General features: G+C 37.9%; 2 protein-coding genes across 2 annotated transcripts in view; both read left to right on the top strand.

The window, feature by feature from the left end:
- LOC125140832 (carcinoembryonic antigen-related cell adhesion molecule 6-like) overlaps window positions 1–805 on the top strand; it is a 53,338-nt gene extending 52,533 nt beyond the window's left edge. Inside the window, exon 11 of the mRNA XM_047810929.1 lies at window positions 785–805. The gene's annotated coding sequence lies outside the window, so the exon portion shown is untranslated. The remainder of the gene's footprint in view (window positions 1–784) is intronic.
- Window positions 1–13,017, top strand: part of LOC125140842 (carcinoembryonic antigen-related cell adhesion molecule 5-like) — a 141,933-nt gene that overhangs the window by 92,784 nt on the left and 36,132 nt on the right. The window lies entirely within an intron of this gene.

Here is a 13,017-nt window from a genome sequence, read left to right as displayed (position 1 = left end):
AGATTCCTCAAACCTCTATTTTTTCTTTTCTATTTCCCTGTTAAGCTTTTGTCATATTTTATCTTGGTTATGCATTATATCATGTATGTATATACAGTATGCATGTGTCTGCTTTGTTTCTTTGCTATGTATTTTTCTTAATAAATGCATAATAATAAATCCAGCTACCTATTCCTATTAGGAAGTGAAAGAAAATATTAAGAAAATTATGGAAAAAAAGAAAGCAGTTTGTCATTTTAAAGCAACTTGATAAAACATTAATCAGTCATCAGCCATCAGTTCAAAAATCTTTAAAGTTGTTATAGATTATATTGATTCTCTCTGGCTAAACTTTAAAGAGAAACTTGCTTATATTAAAAAAGTGCTCTCAACAACATCAAACCTCCTTGTGATTACATAATAAATAAAACTTGAGGGAACCAGATAAGAGTAGCCATGTTCTTCTTGGTGACACCAATACTACTCACCTCCCCAATCAAATCATGGCTTGGCATAATATTTGTATTACTGTGCTTCATATTTAATGTTAGCACTATATAACAAGATTAGGCTAGACTAAAAACAAAGGCAGCCTCCTTGCAAAGAAATATGTGTAGGTTGCATCCTCGTATACTGTAGCGCCTGGTGACATAAAATTTCCACCGCTCGAATTAAAAATTCACAATGAACTGGAAGTGAGCATTGAGAACTGGAAAGTGTGGGGATAAATGCTGAAAAATAAAATGTATTAATTCAAGGACTTATTTTTAATTTTGTTCAGCTGCTACTCAGTCCATGTACAAAGCGAACCAGGCCTGCGTCAGGTCTTCCTGATGCAGTACACAGTGATACTCGAACTGCAGCCATCATCTTTACAATCTGAACATTCCAGAGTGGCTTACATAATCTCCCTCCTGTCAGGCAAGGCCAAGCTTTGGGTGACTGCCAAATGGGAGAGGCAGTCAATCATTTGTTCCTCTTTCATAGATTTCTCGGCAGAACTATGTAAAGTGGCTTTTAAAACACAACCCACAACTGGACTGGACCAGCAGGCATGTCCTTGGATGGGTCCTAATAGCCTGTCTCAATGCCTTCTGAACTCGATCCCACCTCCTTTTCCGGCCCCCTAGGTATTTCTTCCAGACCCAAGTTTGGTTCTCGCTTGGAATCATACCCTGGGTTTTCAGAGAGACGACTTCTCTGCCTCCGCAACGGTCCTATGACTGTGCATTTGAGCTCCTCACCGGCTCCATCCCACCACATGGGCGCTTTTACAGACTCTCTGGGCCCGAAAGTTAGGCTATGACCACTATGGAATCCTAATTCATCCCTCCTCGTCTCCTACTTGTGCCGGTTTCTTCTTTGTAACAAAGAAAGATGACTCCCTCCATCCTTGCGTTGATTACCAAGGGTTGAATGCCATCACCAATAAAAACCACTATCTTCTACCATTGATGCCTTTCAACTTTGAGTTGCTTTAGAGGACCACCTTATTCTCTAAACTGGACCTTTGTAATGCCTACCATTTTGTGCGTATCAGTGAGGGCAATGAGTGTGATTCAACCTCCAACACCCTGTCAGGTCATTATGAATACCTGTTCATGCCATCGAGGATCACTTATAACCAAGAGGCTGAACATTCCTTCCAGAAACTTAAGGAGCTCTTTACCTCGGCTCCTCTCCTGACTTTGCCCAACCTGGCCCGCCAGTTCATTGTCAATGTGGATGCAAGTGAATTCTGAGACAGGAGCAGTCCTGTCACAGAATTCACCTTCAAATAACCGCCTCCATCAATGTGCCGTTTTTTGAGAGATTCAAATTCACCCTGTCCTATACCATCCTGGCTCCAAGAACAGGAAATCTGACACCCTTTCTCTGCCCTTTGCCCTGTATTCTCATGAAGATGGAGATGCTACCCTTAAGCCAGTCCTCTCATCTTCTGGCTTATTGGGCCATGTTGTTCCCCTTTGCAAGATCCCTACTTCCAAGGAGACTGCCCCAAGTTTACTGCCTGCATGGCCTGCTGAGGGATGTTGTGTCTGACTGGGCCCCCAAGTTTTCATCTAACTTTTGTTAGGATTTCAGCCATCTCCTGGGAGCTATGGTCAGTCTATCATCTGGTTTCCACCCCCAAACTAATGGTCAAACTGCATTTCAATCGAGAATTTGAGAGCCGACTCGGAATCTTGTGCTCAGAGAATCCTGCATTGTGGTCAACAAAATTAATGTGGTTTGTTTACGATTACAACTCCCTACCTTTGTCTTCCATGGCTCTGTCAACTTTTTAATTTGCTTTATTTATTTTAATTAACTTTATTTACTTCTGAGGACCTGGAGGCATCTGTCCCATCGTCTCTTTCCCTGGTCAAACGCTGTTTGCGCACCTGGAGAAAGGCACATGTCATACTTCTCAAGTAGTCCCGGAGCTATGTCAGCTGGGCCAACCGTAATTTGCCGCAATTTGCCACCCAGTGGTTGTCCGCCTCAAGCCCATCCGAGCCTGCTCCTTGGTGTTAGCCTCAGACCTTCCGGATGTATTGTGGGTTATCTGTGGCATTTCTATTTCTCTCACTGGATTCCGCTGCTACACGGACCATGTACTGTACGAATTCTGGGTTGTGAGTTTTCAGTTGTTTTTTTCTAGTTAGCCCTGTGTATATCATCTGTGTTTTCTTAGCTAAAGCCCTGATCTCCTTTTGTGTCTTTGACTCTCTTGTATCTACTAGCATTCTTTGTGGGCTTGTCTTCATTATATGTTAACTACAAGATTGTATTTCTCTTTTGTTGCTCAATAAATCGGCTCATTTCTCCTCTACCAGGTGTCTGCATTTGGGTCTTTCCCTACTGGTCCTTGACAAAGAATATTCTCTCACTCTCACTCATTTTCTACCGCTTATCCGAACTACCTCGGGTCACGGGGAGCCTGTATTAATATGGTTATATTGTAATAATAAAAATACATAAAAATTCTGACATTTAACAAATGCAAAAAATATGTTAAGATTTATTGATTTAAAACAGAAAAAGTTTACTCTGATATAATGTATGACAGTAAAGAAATAAAAGTTTTTGTGTTTTCTTCTGAAGTGTATGTAAATATCAACTGTATTTAATATTCCAAATAAATCTGTTTGTCTATAGCTTTAACATCAGATGGTAACTCATAAGCAGACCCTCATCCCTACATTGAAACGTTTGCCCCTTTATATGCAACCCAAATGACTCCTAAAATTCAGTACAAGTACTTATAATAACAACAATATAACCATATTTGTAACCATCTGGTAGAGGAGAAATTAGCCGATTGTATATCAATTATATTTTCAGTATTTTTGTGGAAATATTTGTTGATTAGAAACTCGAAAAAAATGGTGTTTTACGTAGTTCCTTAGAGTTCATCCACAGCTACATCTAGGATGTTGAATTTTATTAGACATTCTGTACGTGCAACTAGTGATGTCTTGCTGCCACAAATGTACTGAAGTCATTCAAAACAAAATAAATTTTGACTGCAGAAACTCTTTAAAATTGTAGTCATAATCTTTTGTGATACAATGGTTAATGTTCTTTTATTTTGATGACAGTGTCTTGGTTATTTTGTAAAACATTCTAGTAAAATGGTGGTAAAACCCACAGCTACAATTTCATTAAATCATTAAGATTAACAATATTTTAGAGAAAATCTGAAATCTAAGTGTTTATAAATTGTTTTCTAATTTTGATCTTCACTGTACATCCAGTACTGTATAAAGGTCTTGGGTACATACAGTATATAGAAATGCTATTTTTCTGTAATTTGCTTTGGGAAAAAAATATTTTTTTCAATAGTGACCCGAGAAAACAGAAGATATAATATTATAACATAAACCTAATGTATAAGATGACATCTTATTATAAATTAGGGAGCCAAAAATATTTGCACAGTTCCGTACATTTGTACATATTTCTATACATATTTCAGTGGGGAAAATAAAAAGCAATACTTTTTGACATCTGAACATCTTTCTCCAAACTGTTGCTACAAAGTTGGAAGCATTTAGTTGTATATAATTATTTCAATGCATTAGTTCTAAGATTTTCTGTAGTATTGAATATTAAGAGCTCTGACCTCAACCACACCAAAGACCTTTAGGGCTGAGCCTCCTCACACCTCAGGCCTCCTCACCTGACAGATTGTTACACACACCAAAATGAAGTTATTTCACATGCTGTATCATTTCACAGTTTTGTTTGTTGCAGATATTGTTATTGCAAATATTACCGTTATTGCATGTATTGCACATACTTTGAAAACAATACAGACTTGCACATACAGTACCAAGATGGTGGACCACGGCACATAGGTATGTGGATGCATTGTATGTTGGCTGAGTGAACATTCTTTTGTGACTGGAGTTTTAACCAAACAAAATTGCACTCTCGGGCCATACAAGAGATAATAATCCTTGGTCTTCCTTGGGGTCCTGTTCCTGTTGGACATGCCCAAAACACCTTCCCTAATTCATCAGATATCAACTGCTCTGAGAAAAGGAAGAGGAAGAGAAAGTGAATATTTGGTTAAACACTGACTAAAGTATGCTGATTAAGCCAAAAGTAAGATTCCACACTTCAGAGAAAAACATTATGATTTAGATTAAAAAATACATATATTTCGGTATGAATGAGTAAAATAAATAAAGGCAAAGTCTATGCAAAATTTAAGTAGTGATTTGTGGAGATGATAATCAATTAAGTGTATTTACCATAGTTTATATTTCACCTTATGTTTGCTCTTGGAAGTGGTTCTATACACTATGTATAGTGTTTATCCTGTAATGAGAGAGATGTATTAGTGTGAATAATATTGTTTAAAATGTTACTGATCTGCTTTCTGACAGATAGATATACATCGCAGGCATCTGTATTTAAAGCCTTTTTATCATTTTCCCCGTAATTATACAGTGCATGACCCTCATCTTACGTAAACATAATAACATAATATCCTTTAACTGTCTTTAGTAGAGAGTGAAATAAAAGCAGTGCAGTGAAAGTTTTGCTTGTCAGTGTGATACATTTGTGAATAGAAAAGCCATCTGTGTAATTTACTTTAACTTTTTTCTACTGAGGCTTGTTGCTCTTTTCTGACACTGAATCTTCTCTATACTTTATTAGACTAATAGCATGATATTGTAACTGTGTAAAACTGTATTTGGCCAGTAGAGGGCACTGTCTGATTACTGTCTGATCAGTGTCAGTGATATTATTACTGACAAATTCAGAAATGATGTATCAGATACTAACTGAGGTGAACGTCTTATATTGCTATAACATATATGGGTTTGACATTTGAAGAGAATTAGCATAAACACATTTTGGTTCAAAGGTCACAGATTATGACACTCGTCCCATGGCTAGTTATACAATTACAAAGGCGGAACCTGAATATAACACTATTTTAACCACTGAAGTGAGGTTTCTGTCTCATTTGCTTTCATTTCTCACTTTTCTGGTTGTTTAAGTTATAAATAATCCCACTATCTGGTTCACTTTTGGTCTATAGAGTGATTATTCACTACAGATCTCTCTTTAGAGACGATTATTGAGTAGCAGTGGTGGAGCTCCGGATCTCTCCTGACGGATTTACACACTGGGTGCTGCAGTTTTCTTCTGCTACTGACATGTTCAGGTGACTCTCTCTCTCTCTCTCTCTCTCTCTCTCTCTCTCTCTCTCTCTCTCTCTCTCTCTCTCTCACATATTCCAAAATGGATTAAATTTATTATTTTCCGTGCACAGACATTTTCATATCTCTCCAGAGTGGGGTTCAATTTAGGTTTGTGCTCTGACATGCACTGTTAACTGTTGGACCTTATATAGACAGGTGTGTGCTTTTCCAAATCATGTCCAATCAACTGAATTTACCACAGGTACACTCCAATCAAGCTGTATAAATATCTCAAGGATGACGAAAAAGTTAAGGGCTGTGAATAGTTTCCAGATGCACTGTACAGATAGAAATAATTACAAATTAGAGAGTTATAGGGTTAGTAAGAGACTTTAGAGACTACCAAAGGAAACTAAATGTTGAGTGTCATGACGAAAGCTTTTGAACAATAAAAATGTAATGTGAAAATGTAATAATCATCACAGGATCTATTCCTAAAGATGTTTTCGTTGTATTTTCATCTCATTACTTTGTAATTAATGTAATGTATCTGCTTATAATAATCTAATTTCACCCTAAAGCTTGATGTTTTTTCTGATCAAAAACAAAATCTACAGTTAATATTCTTAGTGAAACCTTACTGTAAATACAGCTTTATTATTTAATTCCTTGCATGGACATTCTAATTTTCTGTCGCATGTCTTGTTTCACTCACCTGATTTTTATTGGGTTCATTATTGTGTGAATTTATTTCCTCTGTGATGCGTTTAGCTTTTTTAGTGTTTAACTTTGTCCTCATTCTTTTGTCGGCATCAGTGTTTTTCAGGTGTCTGTTTCATGTATTTATTTTGTGTCTTTGTTAATAAAATCTGCTTTTACATTGTATCCCTGCATTTGGGTCTGCTTTTTCCCCTGCGATTTCTGAACGGTGACAAAAAAATGAGGACTCCGTGAAGCTAAACGCATATATTTGTTTATTTACACAGGTCGAGGCTTTGGCCAAGAGGTGGAATTACCTGAGAGTATAACTAAAACAGTGAATGAATGAGAGAATGTAGTGATTACACCAAAAACGTCTTCCTGATCATCCTCACCAATTAGTCAAATGGATGGTTAATACAACTGCCATTCTTTATGCATCATTGTATGGAATTGATATACAGACACAGTACAAAGACAGAGTCAGTCTGGACACCACTACATTAGCTCTGGAGCTCAGGAGCCTGAGTGAAAGTGATACTGGACTATATTTTCTGCTTGTAGACACTCCTATAATTATTTACACTGGTCACACCTCACTTCTGGTGCTTGGTGAGTAAAAATAGCTTTTCGTTTAAACACAATTGTTTTACAGTTTCTTATTTTTCAAATACAAGGTAAAACTTTACTGCTCGTGTTTGCTTCTCTGCTGCTGCTCAGTGCAACAGTGAAAAAGTTATAAGTACAATTAAGCATTTGTATTCACAAACTGGTGCTTGACAATGCCTCTGATTCTATAAGAGACTTCCTCTAAACATTCATTAAAATGTAACAAAGAAATGTTTATTGAAGAGTTTATATTATTTATTGTATATCAGTATTGTTTGAGCTTAATATTTTAGTGAATTTAAATATCTCTTAATATTAGTTTTATATTATTAAATATCAATGTTGTGCTGCTTGCTTATTAAACAGAGACTGTTTTTGGCAGACATTGCAGCCTACAGTATGTGAAAATCTTATTTTAAACCACAACACAGGGATATTGGTGCATTTGTGGTTTAACTTGTTTCTATACTTCTGTAAAGCTGCTTTAAGACAATGTGAATTGATAAAAGTGCTATATAAATAAATTGAATTGAAATTAACTTCTATATCCCCATCTACAAGCAGTGAAAAGAATGAATATGCTGAGTGCACTTGGGCCTTTGTTCATTATTATTAGTTTTTGATTCCAAATCCCTGTTAATGAGCTATATGTACTGTACATAGTAAGGGCTTTCCTTATTTTAAATAACCACCATCTGCAATATGTTTACAGTACAGCTTTAAATTGTATAAATCATGTTAATTTGAATCTTATTAATTATAATCATGTTCATAATATATTAGTTTTAGTAAATTGCTGTATACATGACACAAAATTAGGAAACTGTGGTGTTTTCAGCCATTTAGGTAATTCCTTAGTTTTGAAAGTATTCCTTAATTTCAAAAGTGACAGTGAAATAATTATTGTTCAATTTTACTTCTTATTATTTTAATTATTTTTTACAACAAAAGTATAGCTGATATATCTTTATATTAATTTTCATATTATCATTATCTTTATTATAGTTCATTAGTGTTGAAATGTGTGTGAAGTTGTGAAGTGAAAGTGTTAAGTTTTGTGTCTGAGCCCTATACCACTAAGAGCCCTAGAGCCTTACAGACTCACAATGCTGTATAGATTATTTAAGATTACATATGCCAAGAGTTTAAATTACCTCCTCACTACATAGTCAGATGGAGGGTTAATACAACAAATATTCTTTCTGGAACATTGAGTACAATTAATATACTGCCATCATACAAAGAGAGAGTCAGCCTGAACACCACTACATTAGCTCAGGAGCCTGACTGAGAATGATACAGGACTATATTTTATGACTGTATACAGTGTTATACTGTAAATCTTTTCACTGGTCAAACCTCACTGCTGGTGCTTGATGAGTAAAAAAACAAAGCACTAAATAATTTTCTTACATGATCTAGAACAACATCTTAAAATACTTTTTATAACATTTTACAGTCAATTAAAAAAAAAGTAAATTATAGTAATTCAGTAGACTGACGTAAAACTGCTCCAATAAATGATTTTGAACTGCGTTCATAATCTTGCTACTAGATTTTGCAGAATTATCTAAGATTCTTAATTCAGAAATTCTGTCTTTGTAAAACTATTTGCGGTGTTTTACCTTTGAGTAAACATAGAATCTATGTTTGTGACAATATATTTCTATGCTTTTTGTACAAAACTATATAAAAGAAATTAATTAAAAAAAGTACAGAAGAGGATTATAATGAACAGCATTAATTATTTTTTTTATCTTTTGAGTCAAACATAAATATGGTTTAAACACATTTTATCATATAAAATGCTCAACCATAATTAATACTGTTATAACCATGGCTGAGACGTTTAATCTCTTGGGTTACTGCGTAAGTGCCAGTCATGCTGGTCATCGCAGTATTTTCATCTTTACCTGTAGGTACTAACAATGACACCTTTTTTCATCACATTAATGTAATCACTTTAACTTTTGCAGTTGCATGGGTGTTAGTATATATTTTACCTTCTTAGTAACCGTATGACAGTTAATAATTATACAGTACAATATATTGTGGTTATTATTCATGTCATATTTTTCAGCTGATAGAGGAAAATGAATTTGCTATAATACAGAGGTATGTAATTAGAGGTTAAGTAAGGAAATTGATTTGGAAGCTCTTGTGTTATAGCAAGTGTTGGCTATACAAATACTCTGTATTGGAATTTCCACTTAACCATAAGAGGTTTTTGTGTGTCATGTAACAAAGTTGTTTAAAAAATGACTTGGTTTTTTTTTGTCTTTTAATAGATAGTGGGAGTGAAGGAGGAGATGGAGATTCACTGTCTGCAGGAGCTATAGCTGGGATTGTTATTGGAGTTTTATTACCTGTTGTTGCAATTGCTGATTTGATTTTCTATTTTGTGAAAGTAAAACAAATGTAAGTAAATTAGATGATTTCAAATCTACATATTTCATATATGGGTATTTAATAACAGTTTTTTCTACATGAGTTATAAATGTAATGGAGACTGACTCGGTTGTGTGTTAGAATCCATATGCAGAGATTTATTACGAAACAGCAGTACAAACAAAGGGGTAGGCCAAGAATCATGGTCAGAAAAACAGGCAGTGGTTCAATAACAGGTAGGGATACCGTAGAGCAAACAAATCCAAATCGTAATCCAAAAACAAGGTCAACAGACAATGAAACATACACGTGGCAAACAAGGCAGAATGTAAGGAAACGCTCGGTAATGACAGTGGGAAGCTGGCAATACTTCGCAACATGTTAACACTTCAGATGACTTTTAAACATGTGGCTACAGGAAGGAGACAGAGAAGAGCAAAGTCAATACTCGGGCGATGGCACCCTCTTGAGGTCGGATGAATGGATGGCCGATGTTACAGAATCCAACCCCTAAGAACACCTCCAGGTGTTCTTCATGGACGTCCCCTTGGTCGAGGTGCTGGACGGTTGGGATGTGCACGGTGGAAATCCCGGGTCAGAGATGGGTCCAAGATGTCCTTGGCAGCCACCCAGGATCTTTCTTCAGGACCGTAGTCCTCCCAGTCCACTAGGTATTGCAGCCTGCCCCCCTGACGCCTGGAGACTATGATATCCGGATAGGACCCGGAGCAGGGTGAATAGGTTTTAACAGGGTCACATGAAAGGAAGGAGAGATACGATAATGAGCAGGAAGCTCCAACCTGTATGTTACTGGATTGATTTGTCTGAGTATAATAGGCCTACATACCGTGGACTGAGTTTTCTGCTGGGTAGCCGCAACCGTAGATCCCGGGTGGATAAACAAACAGCGTTCTTGTTCCTGAATACAATAGGATCTGAGGTAACGTCCTAGTTCCTGATTCACTCTCTCCACTTGCCCGTTAGCCTGGGGGTGGTAGCCTGATGTTAAGCTTACATTGATATCCAGATGTTTACATTAGACACGAAACACGTGATGAAACAGGGCTTGTTCAGTCTCCATAGCAGTGGGTAACCCCTTTAGTGGGACCAGACGACAGGCTTTAGGAAATCGACTATTATTAATTGATCGAGGGATAGGTAGAGGTTCCAACAGACCAGCTGGGAGTTTTCGTGGTGTCTTGGATTGAGCACACACACTGCAAGACTTAACATACATAGACACATCATTAGACAAGTTTGGCCACCAGAAAGAATTACGCACCAGTTCCTCCGTTCACTGAACGGTGTCCCGAGCTCAGCGACGTACTGTATGCACCCATTGCATGATGCTTGATGAAGGGATTCAGGAACATATTGGCGTGATGGGGGACATTCTGGTGGTGTTGGTTCAGTTTGCTGCTCCCTTTGCATCTCCTCCATTATATCCCAGCGAATGGGTGCCACAATTACTGCTGAGGGTAAAATTGGTCCCTGGCAACAGGAATCTTTCTCAGCCTCGTATCTTCTTCACAATGCATCCGCTTTACAATTTTTACTTCCTGGGCGATATGTGACTGTGAACTGAAATCTTGTAAAAAACAATGACCATCTCGCTAGTCTTTGATTCAGACATTTTGCACTCTTAATATATTCCAAGTTTTTATGATCTGTAATCACCTGAAATGGAAAATGAGCTCCCTCCAACCAGTGTCTCCATTCTGACAGCGCTTCCTTAATGGATAGTAGTTCCTTGTTCCCCACATCATAGTTTTTCTCAGCTGTGGATAATTTTCTAGAAAAGAAAGCACATGGATAGAGTTTACCAGGGTTACCATGCCTCTGAGACAGAACTGCTCTGATGCCCACGTCAGAAGCATCTACTTCCACTATGAATGGTTGATCTAGATCTGGGTGTTTGAGAATTGGAGCAGTAGTTAAGCTGGTCTTCAAGGTATCAAATGCAGCCTGGGCTTGTGGTGTCCATAGTAACTTCTTGGGATTACCTTTAAGCAGTGACGTGAGTGGAGCTGCAATGGAGCTGTAATTTCTGATGAATCTTCTGTAGAAATTTGCAAATGCAAGGAATCTCAGTAATTCTCTGACCGTAGTTGGATGGGGCCACTCTGTCACCGCTTCGACCTTCCTAGTGTCCATCTCCACTCCGTGATGACTGATTCTGTAGCCTAGGAAAGTGGTACTTGAAACATGAAATTCACACTTCTCTGCCTTAGTAACATACAACTGATTAGCCAATAGGCGGGAGAGAACTTCCTTCACATGATGGATGTGTTGCTCACATGTCTTTGAGTACATCAGGATGTCATCAAAGTAAGCAATAACATGATTGTTTAGGATGTCTCTGAAGATCGCATTGATGAATGACTGGAAGACCTACGGTGCATTTGAAAGGCCGTATGGCATTACTAAGTATTCATAGTGCCCCCTAGTGGTAACAAATGCAGTCTTCCACTCATCACCCTCTCTGATCCTGATCAAGTTATATGCACCACGAAGATCAAGTTTGGTAAAAATGGTAGCTTCACGTAATTGTTCTAATGCTGAGGGAACTAATGGAAGTGGGTACCTGTTCTTGATTGTCACAGAATTAAGACCACGATAATCAATGCAAGGGCAGAGACCACCATCTTTTTTTCAACAAAGACGAATCCAGATGCTGCTGGTGATGTTGACGGACGGATGAAACCAGATCCCAAAGCTTCTTCAATGGACTGTTCCATGGCATGTGTTTCTGGTATGGTTAATGGGTATACCTTACTTTTGGGAGGTGCAGTGTAGGGTAGAAGGTCTATGGCGCAGTCCCAAGGGCGATGTGGTGGTAACTTAGCAGCTTTACTTTTGCTGAAGACTTCCTGGAATTCTAGGTACTCAGGAATATTAACTGATTTGCTAGTGATGGGGCTCTCAATACTTGTAGATTAACATGGAAGTAGTACATGACCTTGTAAACATTTGTTATGGCAGATTGGTGACCACTTGGTAATTTCCCTGGAAACCCAAGAGATGTGTGGATCGTGGATGGTTAGCCATGGATTTCCTAGAACCACTGGATGTTGAGGTGTAGTTGTGTCGTAAAATGAGATGGTTTCTGAGTGGAACAGACCGATCTTGACTGAAACGGGAATGGTTTGATGGGTGATACCCTTGCCAATGGGCTGACTGTTGATGGCAGTAATGTTGATTGGCGGTATGCATGGAATTACAGGTATGTTGAGTTTTGTAACCAGTTCATGATGGATTAGGTTTAGAGCTGATCCAGAATCTATTAGTGCTGAAACACATTGGGCAGGGCTTGCATCAGTGATAATCAGAAGGAGAGTGAAACATTTATTGAGCAGATTAGCTGGATGCATACACACTTTACTCAGTGTAGGTGTGTTGGGGCAAAAACGACATTGATGTACTGGTTGACCACAGTAAAAACCACAGTTTATGCACCCGTCGCCGCTCTCGCTCTTCCATGGATGGTTTAGTGAATCCAATCTGGGTTCACCAGGCTCCAGATAACTAGCAGCAGAGGCAGTCATTGAAGTGGACAACCGGCTCGTGGGACTGTTATGAAGCAGATTATTGACGTGGATAGCCATAGATATAAGTTGCTGTAAATCCCACTCCATATCCTTGCATGCTATCTCTGACTGTAACTTAGGATGTAGACCACGTGTAAATATTGGCTTCAATG

The sequence above is a fragment of the Tachysurus fulvidraco genome, chromosome 3 (genome assembly GCF_022655615.1).
Source record: "Tachysurus fulvidraco isolate hzauxx_2018 chromosome 3, HZAU_PFXX_2.0, whole genome shotgun sequence".
Lineage (NCBI taxonomy): Eukaryota > Metazoa > Chordata > Actinopteri > Siluriformes > Bagridae > Tachysurus > Tachysurus fulvidraco.
Note: the sequence above shows the minus strand (reverse complement) of the source record. Positions and strands in the feature narration are given on the sequence as shown.